This window comes from Canis lupus, chromosome 4, assembly GCF_003254725.2.
Source record: "Canis lupus dingo isolate Sandy chromosome 4, ASM325472v2, whole genome shotgun sequence".
NCBI classification, from domain to species: domain Eukaryota; kingdom Metazoa; phylum Chordata; class Mammalia; order Carnivora; family Canidae; genus Canis; species Canis lupus.
The window spans coordinates 61,441,352-61,454,950 of NC_064246.1; the positions used below are offsets into that span (position 1 = coordinate 61,441,352).

Consider the following 13,599-nt stretch of genomic DNA (forward strand, 5'->3'; position numbering starts at 1 on the left):
AAACAGTCAAGGCAAAGCTGAGAAGGTACAGAGGCAAAGCTGAGAAGGTACAGAGGTTTTTCATATAACCCCTGCCCCCACACATGCATAACGTTCCCTGTGTCAACATCCCCCTCCGAAGGGCTACATTTGTCGCACGGCGTTGACTCTGCATTTGTTGCAATGCAATGACTCTGCATTGACATATCACGGTCACCCACAGTGCGCAGTGTACATTAGGGCTCGCTCACGGGCCTTCCATGGATTTGGAAACAGGTATAACGGCGCGCGTCCACTACTACGGCACCATACAGAGGAGCTTCACTGCCCTAATGATCTTGCGTGCTCTACCTGTTTACCCCTCCCTCCTCCAACCATGCTCTAAAACCGCTGTAAAAAATAAAGCCTATTTAAAAAACTAAAACTGGACAGCCCGGGTGGCTCAGCGGTTTAGTGCCACCTTCAGCCCAGGGTGTGATCCTGGAGAACCGGGATTGAGTTCCATGTCGGGCTCCCTGCATGGAGCCTGCTTCTCCCTCTGCCTGTGTCTCTCATGAATAAAATAAATAAAAAGTAATAAATAATAAAAAAATAAAGAATAAAAAAACTAAAACTGAAAACCTAAAAACTAAAATTGCTCTAAAAAATAAACACTTTTAAAAAACATACTGCAAAGATACTGTCAGGGTGGGCAGAGAGAAACGTATCTAGTAATCTTAGAGTTTCTTGGCTCCAGGGAGGGACCTCTAACATAGGCAAGGAGGGCCAGATGTGACAGGTGTTTCCGTGTGGGATTGTGTGTGTGAGTTGCTGGGGTTAGAAATGAGCATCCACGTCTCTGAAGCAACACCCGAGACTTCTCCCAACATTTCCCCAAAACTTCCCTTTGGCCCTGCCTGCCCCTGAACTGCCCTCCCCTCGTCCTCATCAACTACCTGGACCCTTTCTCCCTTTGGAGAATCTACCAGGCTTCCAAACTGTTCTTTCTGCCCCATCTCTTGTCCTACTGTCCATCCTTCGTGGATTTTTTTTTTAATAAACCCAGTATAATGCCATCAATGTATTTTCTCTTCCTTGTGATTTTCCTAGTAACATTTTCTTTTCTCTAGCTTACTTTAAGAATACAGTATAAGCATGTAACATGCAAAATATGTGTTCATCAACTGTTCATATTATGGGTAAGGCTTCCAGTCAACAGAGGGCTATTAGTAGTTAAGTTTGGGGAGAGTTGAAAGTTATACTTGGACTTTTGACTGTGCAGGGTATTCGTACCCCTAACCCCCTGCTGTTCAAGGGTCAGCAGTACTCAGTCCCTGCTCACCTCCTCACCACCTCTCCCTCTTGATCCTATGATTCAGCCTTGCTGTCTAGCCTTGAATACTACAAGCTGGTTTCTTCTTCAGGCTGCTGTGCCCAAGTCCCCTTTGCTTTGAAAACTCTACCCCCAGAATGTCCCAATGTTGCCCTTTCAGGCTTCAGGTCAAATGTCATCTCTTCAGGCAGGTCTTTCTGGCCATCCAGCAAGGTCCTCCACCTGTCATACCGTTATAGTATTATATCTTCTCTTCATCACCATGACCAGTGTGGAAAGCCATCTTACTCATGACTTTATATTCCAGTTGGGGAAGGCAGACAATGGCAGTCTGGGGTCAGAAATGGACAGTTTACTGCTATATCCCCTAACACTTGTTAGGTGATATAAGACACCACCCCTAAGACACCACCTAGAAAGGGATAGGAAGAAAGACATCAAACTGCTATAGGTTTTGTACTTCCTTTTTTAAAAGATTTTATTTATTTGTGAGAGACACTGAGAGAGAGGCAGAGACATAGGCAGAGGGAGAAGCAGGCTGCATGCAGGGATCCTGATGAGGGACTCGATCCCAAGACCCCAGGATCACAATCTGAGCATAAGGCAGATGGTCAACCACTGAGCCACCCAGGTGTCTTGATTTTGTACTTCTTATTTGAGTTGGTCCTTAATATCATTTGGCCATCCTTCTGTGCTCTTAGCTCAGCTTCTCCCATTTTTCCAAAGTGGATACTGTAGATGTCTTCTACTCCTCAGGCCTTCCCTTGCATCCTGGTCTCACTCTTCCGATTAAGTGACTTCCCCTGAGGCCTGGTACGTTCACACCCAAACATCTCAGAGGGAAAGAAGCTTCCTCTACCTCTTGATCCCTGCCTATGATTCCCTTGTTCCCTCTCTTCTCGTCTGGGGCTTTCATCTAGCCACTACCCCTTCCTGGGTGTTCTCCAGTCTCTCAGTATCCCACTCTCCATCAGCCTAAAGTCAAGTGTGCCTCATCTTTTTAAAACAAGACCTCCTAGACTTTCTGTCACCTTCGAGCTAGTTATTCTCATCCCCTTACAGACTAGCTCTTTGGATTCGTAGCCTATGCTCAGTGGTCACTCTCCACACTGCTGCAGAATAACTTCTTCCCTACCACCAACTCCACCTTTGGTTAAAGTCAAAGTCAGCCTCATTGCTAAATCTATACTTTAACTTTATCTCCCTGCACCTAATGAGCCTTTGACATGAACTTCTCATCAGGAAAAAATGTGAACTGTTTTTTTCTTAGCTCTCTCAAGAGGACTAGCAGAGTTTTATTCTATTCTATGCATTCTCAGTGGGGACGACATCACCCACAAGGGGACAAAAATTGGACCTTATAGAGAAAAAAATGCATATAATTTAAGATTATGTAAAATCTTAGCTATTTGATAATGGTTTGAGGCTCTCCAAAGGGCTACAGGACCTAAACAAACACATAGTATATTTGTGGTATTAAAATTTCATGGGGGAGAGAGGGAGGAGCATTAGGTAAAAAAGTTCTTAAAAGACTCCTGGGGGTGAGGAAGAAAGATGCATGGTTCAATAATAAACAGGTGGGCAAGACTGCTCTAGTTGGCTTCATGAACTTCTCACCTGGACTCCCACGTACAGGGGCTTACTTGGGGGATTCCAGTAACAACTAGGCTTGGAGTCTGAGAAGCTTCTTTAGAAAGAGTGATCTCTCTCAGCCTGGATGAGATGGACAACTGAGCAGGGCAGATGAAGCTTTGAGCAGGGAAGGTAAAGGGGAACTTAAAGTATTCCCTGAGACAGAAGCGCATGCTGCAGGGCCTAGAGCCAGAACTCCGTGATTGCAGGACACAGAAGACTCCGTGTGGCTGCAGTGTGGACGACAAAGTACAAGGTGGGAACATGAGGCTGGAGAGGTGAGCAGGGACCAGATCGTGGAGAGCCTTGTGTATCACTTTTGTTGGGACAAAATAACATTATCAAAGCTGTCTGAATTTTTACCAGTCACTCTAGGAGTGAACTGGAAACCTGTTTTAAAGTAAACATTAGGGATCCCTGGGTGGTGCAGCGGTTTAGTGCCTGCCTTTGGCCCAGGGCAGGATCCTGGAAACCGGGGATCGAATCCCACGTCGAGCTCCCTGCATGGAGCCTGCTTCTCCCTCTGCCTGTGTCTCTGCCTCTCTCTCTCCCTCTCGCTCTGTGACTATCATGAATAAATAAATAAAATCTTTAAAAAAATAATAAAAAATAAAAAAATAAAGTAAACATTATTATTTTTTTATCTCTTCACAATGAAGATTTTTGTGAAAGACTTTTGCTGAAGATTTTTGTTTTGTGTTTTGAAATTAAAGTTCAGGTTCTATTCTGGAATGTTGGAGTTACCTTCATGAAGACCCAAATCAGTGCTTTGTGGGTTTTTTGGGGTTTTTTTTTTTTTTTTTTTTTTTTTTACTTTTCTGACTAGACCCACAACAAGAACTATAGTTAGCATCCCCACCCAAGGAGCACACATGTGCACCTCCTAGGCACAAAACACTTAGGTTAGATACATGTGATCCACTTAGATGGTCTATTCAATTCCTTTGAGCTTAGCACTGAGCCTTGCAACTCACTAAGTTGATTTCACAACCCTCAAACTGGCCACAACCCACAGTTTGGAAAATAGTTAACTTTTTACGTTATTAAGCAAAGTAGTTTTTACCATCTTTGTGGGGTGAATTACTTCTCTCCAGAAAGACTGTGATGGTCTGAACTGGTTTTTCTTCTGTGGCTGAGGTAAGACATTCAGTAGGTAGGGAAGCCAGAGGTGCAGCAAGGCCAAATGGCATGGCTTCTGTCAAACGTTGATGAGGTCAAGGAAGAGAAGAATAGGGGTGTAGATTTAGCAGCAAGGGTATCTTTGACTTAACTAGGGAGACTCAGAGGCAAGACAGGGGCAGAAGTTAAACTGCAATGAATATTGTATAAGACTACGATTTCAAGAAGCCAGGTGGGAGGAGATGGAAAGAATTCCCTAGAGGCTGACATGAGGTCTGAAAGGCTTGTTTTGTTTTAATTAGATGCTTTTAAGAAAATTGACCATTAGTCTGATGGAAAGGAGAGAACTGATCAGCACGGGTTTCTGAGGGACGCATGACTGATAGAGCCGAGAACTGGATGACCAATACCCTATTTTAAATATTTCTTTTAAAGAATTTTCCTTATGTCATCCTGAATAAGGTTTTGTTACACATTACAGTCTGGTATCAACTAGGCTTTGGGGGAATTAAGAAAAGGACTGTACGCATGGTTTGGGTAAACCAGAGTCAAGGGCCTCCGCTTCCCAGAGAAGCAGTTATGAAATCATAACAGACCATAGCAGCAGTCTGGGAGGAGATAAAGTGACAGCCAAGTTGCAACATGCACCCATGCCTACCGGGACCCCAAGATATTTGAAGGGAGATTTGATTGGACGTCACTGCAATCTTGCAGGCTGGAGTCAACTCTATAATGTTAGCCTTATGGCTATTAAGGATTATATTTTAGATAGGAGCCACAATAAACACAAATACATTTTAACAGGGTTTGAGAGACTGGAGAACACAGTCTTCCTAAGACATTGATTGGATCACTTGGTCCTTCCTCCAGCCAAGTAACTGCGGTGATCCTAGGCTATCTCATATGAAAACTGTTGCAGTTATACAATCTGTTCCTGACAATTCTGTCTAAACCAACATTATAGGATTTTCTCCATCATATGTTCCAAATTCTTTGGTCTGGGATTCAAGGCCTCCACCAATAGGACCAATAAAATAGGTAGAGAGTGTTGGTCTGGATAATCCCCATCCTCTAGACTAACTGCTCTGCTGTCCTCCAAACACACCTTCCCCCCCTCCATCCCTACCCCCATGCTATTTCTTTCAGCTGAGATGCTGTAATACTATAATAAGGGATGCTGAATAATGGCCCTCCAAAGATGTCCATGTCCTAATCCCTAGAATCTGTAAATATTCCCTCCCTTACTTGGTAAAGATGTTACAAATGTGATTAAATTAAGGGTGTTGATATGAGGAGATTATCCTGGGCCCCAGATGCCACCACAGGTGTCTTTATAAGAGAGAGGCAGAGGGAGATTTCACACACACACACACACACACACACACACACACACAGGAGAAGGCAGAGCACGGATAAGATGGAGCAGAGAGAGACTGCAGATGCTGGTCTTGGAGATTGAAGTTATGAGGTCACAAGCCAAGGAATCCCAGCAGCCACTAGATGCTGCAAGAGGCAAGGAACAATTCTCTCCCAGAGCCTCCAGAGGGAGGCAGCCCTGCTACTGAACTGCTGGCCTCCAGGACTGGGGGAGGACAAATACCTCTTGGTAAATGAGGCAGTTTGTGGTAATTTGTTACAACAGTCACAGGAAACTATATGGAAGCCCTCAACTTCATCTTACTGCTGATGCTCTGATGTCCTTCCTTTAAGGCTTCATACTCATTCTCCCTGGAGAGAGCCCATGTATCTTCAACTAAAAATAATTCTCCTGTACTTGCTGGGTATGAGGTTCACCTGGAGCCTTAGTTCTGAACTCCTTGATCTCATTTTACACATTATTAAGCTAGGTACTATGCTAGGAATCATGGGACATAGAGCAAGCATTCCAGAACTAGTGAAGGAGAAAAGCTTTGAAAGATTCTACTCACTCAATTGGTTCTAATGTGCTCATGACCCTTCAGGTCCGCAAGTCTGAAGAGTTCACTTATGTCTCCTGTTGAGAGTGTTCTCATCCTAGAATCAGGTTCATCTGGCACTGCTCAGGAATGGATGTGTTAAAGGCAGGAGTTCAGGTTCAGAATGAGCTCCTACTAAGTTTACTCTGCCTGCCCCAAGTCCACCTTGTTGCATTCACCAAGGCACCCACTCTCAGGCTCATCCTTGCTCCTGCTCCTTAATCCACTGTAACCAAAACAAATGACTCATCAACAGCCTTACCTCACTGTTGCAGTGAAGCCAAGCTCCCCAGACCCTGTGGCATGGCCACACAACTGGATATCTGCTTGCCCTCTTGAGCCTCCAGCCAGATTCCAAATCATAGCCTTTCCTATTTTTGGAGTTTGTCCAATTTGTAAAGCTGAACATTGGCCAAGATTTTCTCCTCTCTTTGCTTTCTTCCCTGCCAATTTCCACAGTCCTTCTTAAGGCCTGGATCCTGTTCTAATCTTAACCTGTGGCTGTGGCCAGGGTACCCCTCTAGAGCCCACCTGTTCTTTCTGTAGGCATGGATCCTAGTTTCTGTGCTCTCCACCTGCTAGCCAAGATCCTGCCAGACTGTCTGCCTTCTGAGTTAAAATAACACCTGGGATCACGGCCTGCCATGGAATGATAATCTATGACCATCACTCAAGCAGCTTTGCCCTTGGGCTTAGTGAAAGCTGCAGTGCAGCCAGTGAGAGCAGACAGGTAGCCTACCCACCCCACCTCATCCTCCTTTTCCTGACATTGATTTTCTGAGAACCAGTGGACCTTGATCTTGAACCAAGTGTCTGTATTTGGGCCCATCTCATCTCTTACAGATCTACTATTTCATGATGGTTAAGAACATGGATAAAGGATAAAGGTGTATCCTTTGGCATGTGACTTTACCTAAGTACATTGAAATCTCTTCATCTCTACAATGGATACAATAACAAAACATACCTCCCAGGGATATTGGGAAGATTGGATTTGATTCTGGCCATAAAGCATTTTCTCTATAAGGTATTGTGCTAACCGATCAATAAATAGAAGTGTTTCTAGTTGCCTCTCTAGATCAAAAGGCTGGACACTTGAAAAGTTATTTGTTGTATCAAAAACTTCAATCTTTTTTCTTTGCTAATCTTTAAAATCCTCATGAAAAAGCATATAAATCCAATTTTCTAGAGCATTACAGGTTACTGAAACCCAGGTGATATTTAAATAAAACTATAAACTCCTGGACACAGAAGAATGCTTTGGACTGTCACTGAGTGTTTGTTGCAAGATTTTTACCCCCAAAATAGGACATATACAAGCATCTGTCTTTGGCCTATATTAACATTCCCATTCGAAGAGATGATGTCTAAGATATCAGAAGCTCCTTTCAGTTGCTAGGCAAAAAACAAAAACAAAAACAAAAACAAAAACCCAAGGCATGACATATTAGCTTCAGACCTGAAAGAAGCAGAGATCTTCTCAGGATCTGTACTGAGCTATAAAACCAAATCCAGATGTGGTGTGACTTGGTGGTCTGAAAGTGAAGCCAGGAGGGGGTTTCAGATTTTTATGTGATAACTGCCCTCTGGTGGAAGAGACTAGAATTACACAGGTAAGAGGCAATAGTATCCGAAATTTTAAAGGACCAATTCTTAATCCTCTTGTCTTTGACTTCATATTCCAAATAAAAGTCCTCATACACTAAGCCCATTTCACAATTTAGTCTACCCTTGCAGCTCTTAGGTCATTCTTATTGGGAAGGGGTGCAGGATGAGGATTGGAAAATTTTTGAAGAATAAAGATTTAACCCTTGCTTTCCAATTGAAAACTTCCAAGCACAAACTATGCCGGTTCTACATAGATATACTGAAAGAGGGATCATCATAGTGTGAGGGAGGGAACAGTTTTTAGGGACATAAAGAATTATATTGAATCCTCACTCTGCCCTTTACTCTCTGCTTATTCTGGAGCAAGTCACAACATTTCTAAGGGTTATATTCTTCTTAGCCAGGAAAATGGGAAACATACATATACTTTTTAAGGTTGCTTTGAAGATTAGAAGAGATATCAAACACTTAGACTAGAACCCGACACATAGGAAGTATTCACTAAATGTTAGATATTATTGGTAACACACAGGAGGAATGAAACTCTTTGAGGGGAAAGCTGACCCATTTCACTCGGTAGCAGCTATTTTGCAAAGAATAGCATGTAGCATTTCCCATATTTTTTAAACATTAATCAAGGTCTTGGCAAATATAAGATGTTACTGGGTAACTATACAAGTCACTAATTTTGTGCAGACAGGGTTCAGACCAACTCAGACCCCAGGAGGAACGTACTAAAAGCTTCCCTGTCGTACCAGGACTGTCTTTATCAGCTATGATCAAATTATTTTTTTCCCCTTTTCCACAATTTGCTTTTAAGCCCTTTGGTGGAATTAATATTACTTTTTAGTTGCTGAGCTACTAAGCTTGAGAAACTCGAGGCTGCTTTTTTAACCTGAAGGCAATTCCCAGGGAATATTTACTATAGCTTGCTCACAAATGATTTTTGGGGGCTTGTGAGTGATTTCTTCTACAACATAGTTTAACTGAGAGGTCAGATAAGGATGTGAAGTTAAGGAAAACGCAGGATTCGAGATAGTAGGGCAGAGGGTGGCATGAAAAACCAGCAGTCAGGGGCAGAGATAGAAGCCAGGATCCTAACTAGCTTTGTAACCCCGGGCAGATCATTGTAACCTCCATGAACCTCATTTTCAGCTTGAAAAGAGAACAAGGAACTGGACTAAATTTATAAGGTCTCTTTCAAGTTAAAAAATTGAAGAAGAAAAGAAAAAGACTTAGGTATTATGCTGAATACATACAGCCTACTAGAGTGCAAAAAATTGCTAAGAACCAATTCCCAAGCTACTTTGTACCCTTGTGCTCTGGGAAACATTTGAATTATCTGTGTAAAATTGTCCTTAGTCTAGAGCTAGTTTGAGTAGGTTTCTGTTAGCCTTTAAAAAGCAAATATCTACTGGCAAAAGAGCTTTGAGGAATTTATTCTGGGGCTCAAGACCCTGATGAGTCCATGACTTGAAGAGTTAACTCTAAGAGAGAGTACTTCAGACACAATACAAGCTATTAGAGACATATTTTGGGGCAGACAGATCTTCTTGGGGTCCTCAAATTCGTAAACAATTTCCTGAGCCATCTTCCTGGCCTTGGTGGGAATTCTAGAGGAACATGCTTGACTAAGCTGTCTGTCCATATCGTTTGCAAAGCAGAGTGTAACCGAGATCTTAGATTTCATAGATAGAAAAAATAATTAAAACTTAAGGTGGTATACATTAGCTTATTGGTCACAGGAGGAACTAGAGAGAGCTCTAAGAAATTGGGAGTGTGGTTGTGTCGATGTGTGGAACCCATGCTTAGCCCTTGAATTGTTATATCCAGTGGGGATTAATGAAAAATTGTATTAGAAATTTACCACCTGCAACAATTTGTCAGTAATAATCAAAGGGCAGAACAAACCCCAATGGTTTCTTTCCTCCTGTAAGTGTCAGACAGGGGTCCTCACAGTGCACTGACTATTCTGATGATGTCTTTTTCTAAGTCCCAAAGTAAAATGCACCATCTCATGGCAAATTCATGGGCTTCGTAAACTGAAGGATGCAAAGTCTCCTTGAGTGCAGTGTTATGTCAGCACACTAGCACCGAGTAAACACTCAACTGTTCATTTCTTCTACAAAACATTAACTTTAACCATGTCACCATGTAGCACTGCAACAATCTAGCCATCTCTTAAGCACCTCCTTGTGATAACATCTTGGTAGTTACAGCACATGCTTTTATGAAATGCATTACATTCATTCCTCACAACACTGTGCAATATTTCTCCCAACTCCTGAAAAATGTAGACTTTTATACTCTACTGCCTTCAAGACCATGCCCCTAAAACCTGCCTTTACACATTCATCACCTGAATCTCCTTCTCCTTCCTACCCTTTCTGCAAACACACATATCCCACTTGACCTTTACCCACTGAAACATTTCCCCCATTTCAAAACACTGTTCCTAATTCAGGTTACTGCATTAGATGTGTCACCCAGGTTCCCAGCAGGAAATGGGTCATCTGCACACTGAGTAATTTAAGGGGAGTTCAAAAAATGGACCATACAGAGGTGGGCAGAACTGGGAGAAGCATAGAGATAATGTGATGCCCCTCAGGCTAGCAAGAGGAGGAAGTTATTACAGGTGTTAGGCCTGGAGAGGCCAAGGAGAAGAGGTAGCTACTGGAACCGAGAGTGAGAACTTTAGATAATCCAGCTGGCAGGAGGGAGGCCCTTACTAGAGACACATAAGCAGACTACTGTGACCTGAGAGGGGAGGAGCTGGGAGCATAAATACTCTAACTTCACCCCTCTCCGCCCCCCCGCCCCCACAACGCATTGCCTCCCATTGACCAAGCCTGTCAGGAAGCCAGAGGCAAGGGGCCAATTGATACAATCCATATGGTCAGTCTTCCTGAATACAGAGGTGAGAGTGGCTCTGGAGGGTGATGAAAGAGATCCAGCAAGTATTCATGGTGATAAGGTTTTGCCCACTACCACAATGCTTTAGCAGTAATAAGTTAACAACACACTCAGGTTGGGACACATGTGTTCCCAGGAAGCCGATCCTTATGTGGGCATTAGCATGCAGAAGATCTATTCAGGGTCAACACCTGTGGTTCAAGACCTTTGGGCACCAGAGAAACTCCCGAAATCTATCTTGCTATTCCTTTGTCACAGTGGCCCAAGGTCTCAGCCAGAGAAGATTCAGCTTTGATTCCCAATAATAGAGTATATTTACTTTGGCCCCTTCTGGGCTTCCATGTCTAATAAGCCACTTAGGCTTCTATGTCTTATCAGTTTAGGAATGTCCACATTGTCCATGCTTTCTAGCGCAAATGGATTAGAGTGTGCAGAGCATGTGTGATATCAACCCCCAGAAGGCAAAAATTAATCCTTGGGGGGTGGGGGAAGGTGAAAAAAAAATCTTAGATATAACTATGGTCTGTGGCCCTTCAAAGGGCCGTAGCACACAAAGAGATGTACAGTGTATCTCAGATAGTAAAACTCCATGAAGTGGGGAATGGGAGGAACAGAATTAGGGGAGGATATATCAGAAGAGGCACACATCATCACTGGAAAGATACAGTATATCACTGCAGAGCCCTCCAGAGTGACCCAGCAGGCACAAGCAACATTTCTAACCCTAGCCTCCAGCATCATCTGCAGGACTTCCTAGAGCCTAAGTAATAGAGCTTTCTTGTTTTACCCCCTTGAATAGGAACATATATGGCCAAGCCAGAACCCACAACTCTGTAGCCAATGTGAAGGGGCTAACACTGGCCAAACTTTTCACATGATCCCATTAATTCATGACACGAGACATACCCGTCTCATCTGATATGACCCTAATGTGAAATAAGCCATTACCCCAAAGAGTTCATCTTTAATGGAGTAACAGTATTAAGAGATCTCAGTCTGGGAGCTAAGGGCGCTCATCATTTCTAAGCCATTTCTGTGGCTCATTCTGGAATACACATTAACTAATTTTAGAACATTTTCATCATCCTCAAAAGAAAACTGTATACCCATTAACAGTCACTCCCTATTTCTCCACTATGACTCTAGATAAGTTTTTATTTCAGTTTTGCTTTGTTTAGATTTGTTGAATGTTGCATGCATGAACATAGCCTAGTTTTAGGATGAGTTTCTTTCTGGGAAAGTTTTAGAGTGCCATAAAAGAGATCACAAGCACTCTCATTCCTACCCAGGGTCATTTTCACTCTCTACTTTACCTGAGACTCTGCAGAAGAAAGTCCTCTTTTGGAATAAAAGACAAGCAGGAGGTAAATCTCTTAGGGGCATTTCCCTGGCCCACCACCCCTGGCTTCCCAACCACACCAGGGGGCCCTCAGGAACCATTTTATACATGAAACCATGCCCCTAGCTGCAGTTGATGGAACAAATTGGACATCCAACCTGCTAGGCCAGAGCTCTTCCTTGATAATTTGGAGAATTTGAGGAGAGTAATTGTTGCAGAGAAGAGGTAATAAAGAAGGGAAGGGGATTTTGTCAGTTTTCCAGCACTCAGAGTCCATTTGTGGTGGACAGAATTCTAAAATGATCCCTAAGACTGCTGCTCCTGGTATCTACCTATCTAATACCTCTTCCTAGAGAAGGACCTATGAATATGAGATATCTCTCCCACAATTTATGATGCTATATGGCAAAGGGCATTGTACAGATGTATTTAGGGTCCTAAATTAGTTTATTTTGAGTTAAAAGGGACATTACCTTTGGTGAGCCTGGCTTAATCAAGTAAAAAGTCCTTGAAAACAGCAGAGAGATTCCCCTGCCTGCTCAAGGAAGAAAACAAACATCATGCTGTGAACTTCCCATAGAGAGCGGTGGCCTCTAGGGGCTGAGACCTCAGCCCTACAACTTTAAAGAGCTGAATTCTGCCAATAAACAACCACGTGAAATTGGAGGAGGGCCCTGAGCTTTAAGTGAGAGCCCCAGCTGACCTGTTGATTGTAGCCGATGAGCCCCCAGCTCGTGTAAAACCAGATTCCTGATCCACAGAAACTTTGAGAATATAAACTTGTACTGTTCAAACCATTAATTTTGTGGCAGTTTGTTATACAACAATAGATAACTAATACACCATGAGTGTTTTATTGGGTCAAAAAAAAGAAACCCGCAACTTAGCACACTTTCATAAATCCTGTCTACTTGAGCTAGTTAATTATGGTTTATTTTCTTTCAACCGGAGAGTCTTAATATACCTCTAGTTCCTTACTTAGGGTTCTACAGAGAAACAGAACCAATAGCAGATTATCTATTTATGTAACATATATAATGTTTGTGTAATATATAAATACATATGCACACACATTTGTATAAATACATATATATGTGTATGTGCAAAAGGAAATTTATTATGAGAAATTGATTATGACATGATTATGAAGTCCCCTCATCTACTTTCTGTAAACTGGAGACCCAAGAAAGCAAGTGATATAATTCAGTCCAAGTCAAAAGGCCTAAGAACCAGGGAAGCTGATGATGTAAATCCCTTTCAGAGGGCAGAAGAGATAAGATGTCCCAGCTCACAATGAGGCAGGAAAAAGGGGAGTGAATTCCTTCTTCCTCTGCCTTTGGTTTTGTTCAGGTCTTCAACAGATTGGATGATGTTCACCCACAATGAGGAGGGTGAGCTACCTTACGGAGTCCACCAATTCAAATGCTAATCTCATTCAGAAACACTCTCACAGACACATCCAGAAATAATGTTTAGTCTGGGCCAGCCAAGTTGACACATAAAATTAACATTCACAAATTCACCCTCTGTCAACTTTGCCTTCATATGTATCTCCTTAAACCATACTTATGAAGTATGATTTAATGAAGACAATAATAAAGTCATAATTCCATTAATTCCATAATTCCATAATTAACATGATACAACTAGCCTGTGTACAACCAAAAATGCACTAACCCCTTTCCCAGAAGAGGAGGTAAAATCCTTGAGTGATGTTTATTCTTCTCCTTGATCTCTCAGAA

The 13,599-nt window shown here is 42.5% G+C and overlaps 1 protein-coding gene across 6 annotated transcripts in view; it reads right to left on the reverse strand.

The window, feature by feature from the left end:
* Positions 1-13,599, reverse strand: part of HSPB3 (heat shock protein family B (small) member 3) — a 105,247-nt gene that overhangs the window by 32,510 nt on the left and 59,138 nt on the right. The window lies entirely within an intron of this gene.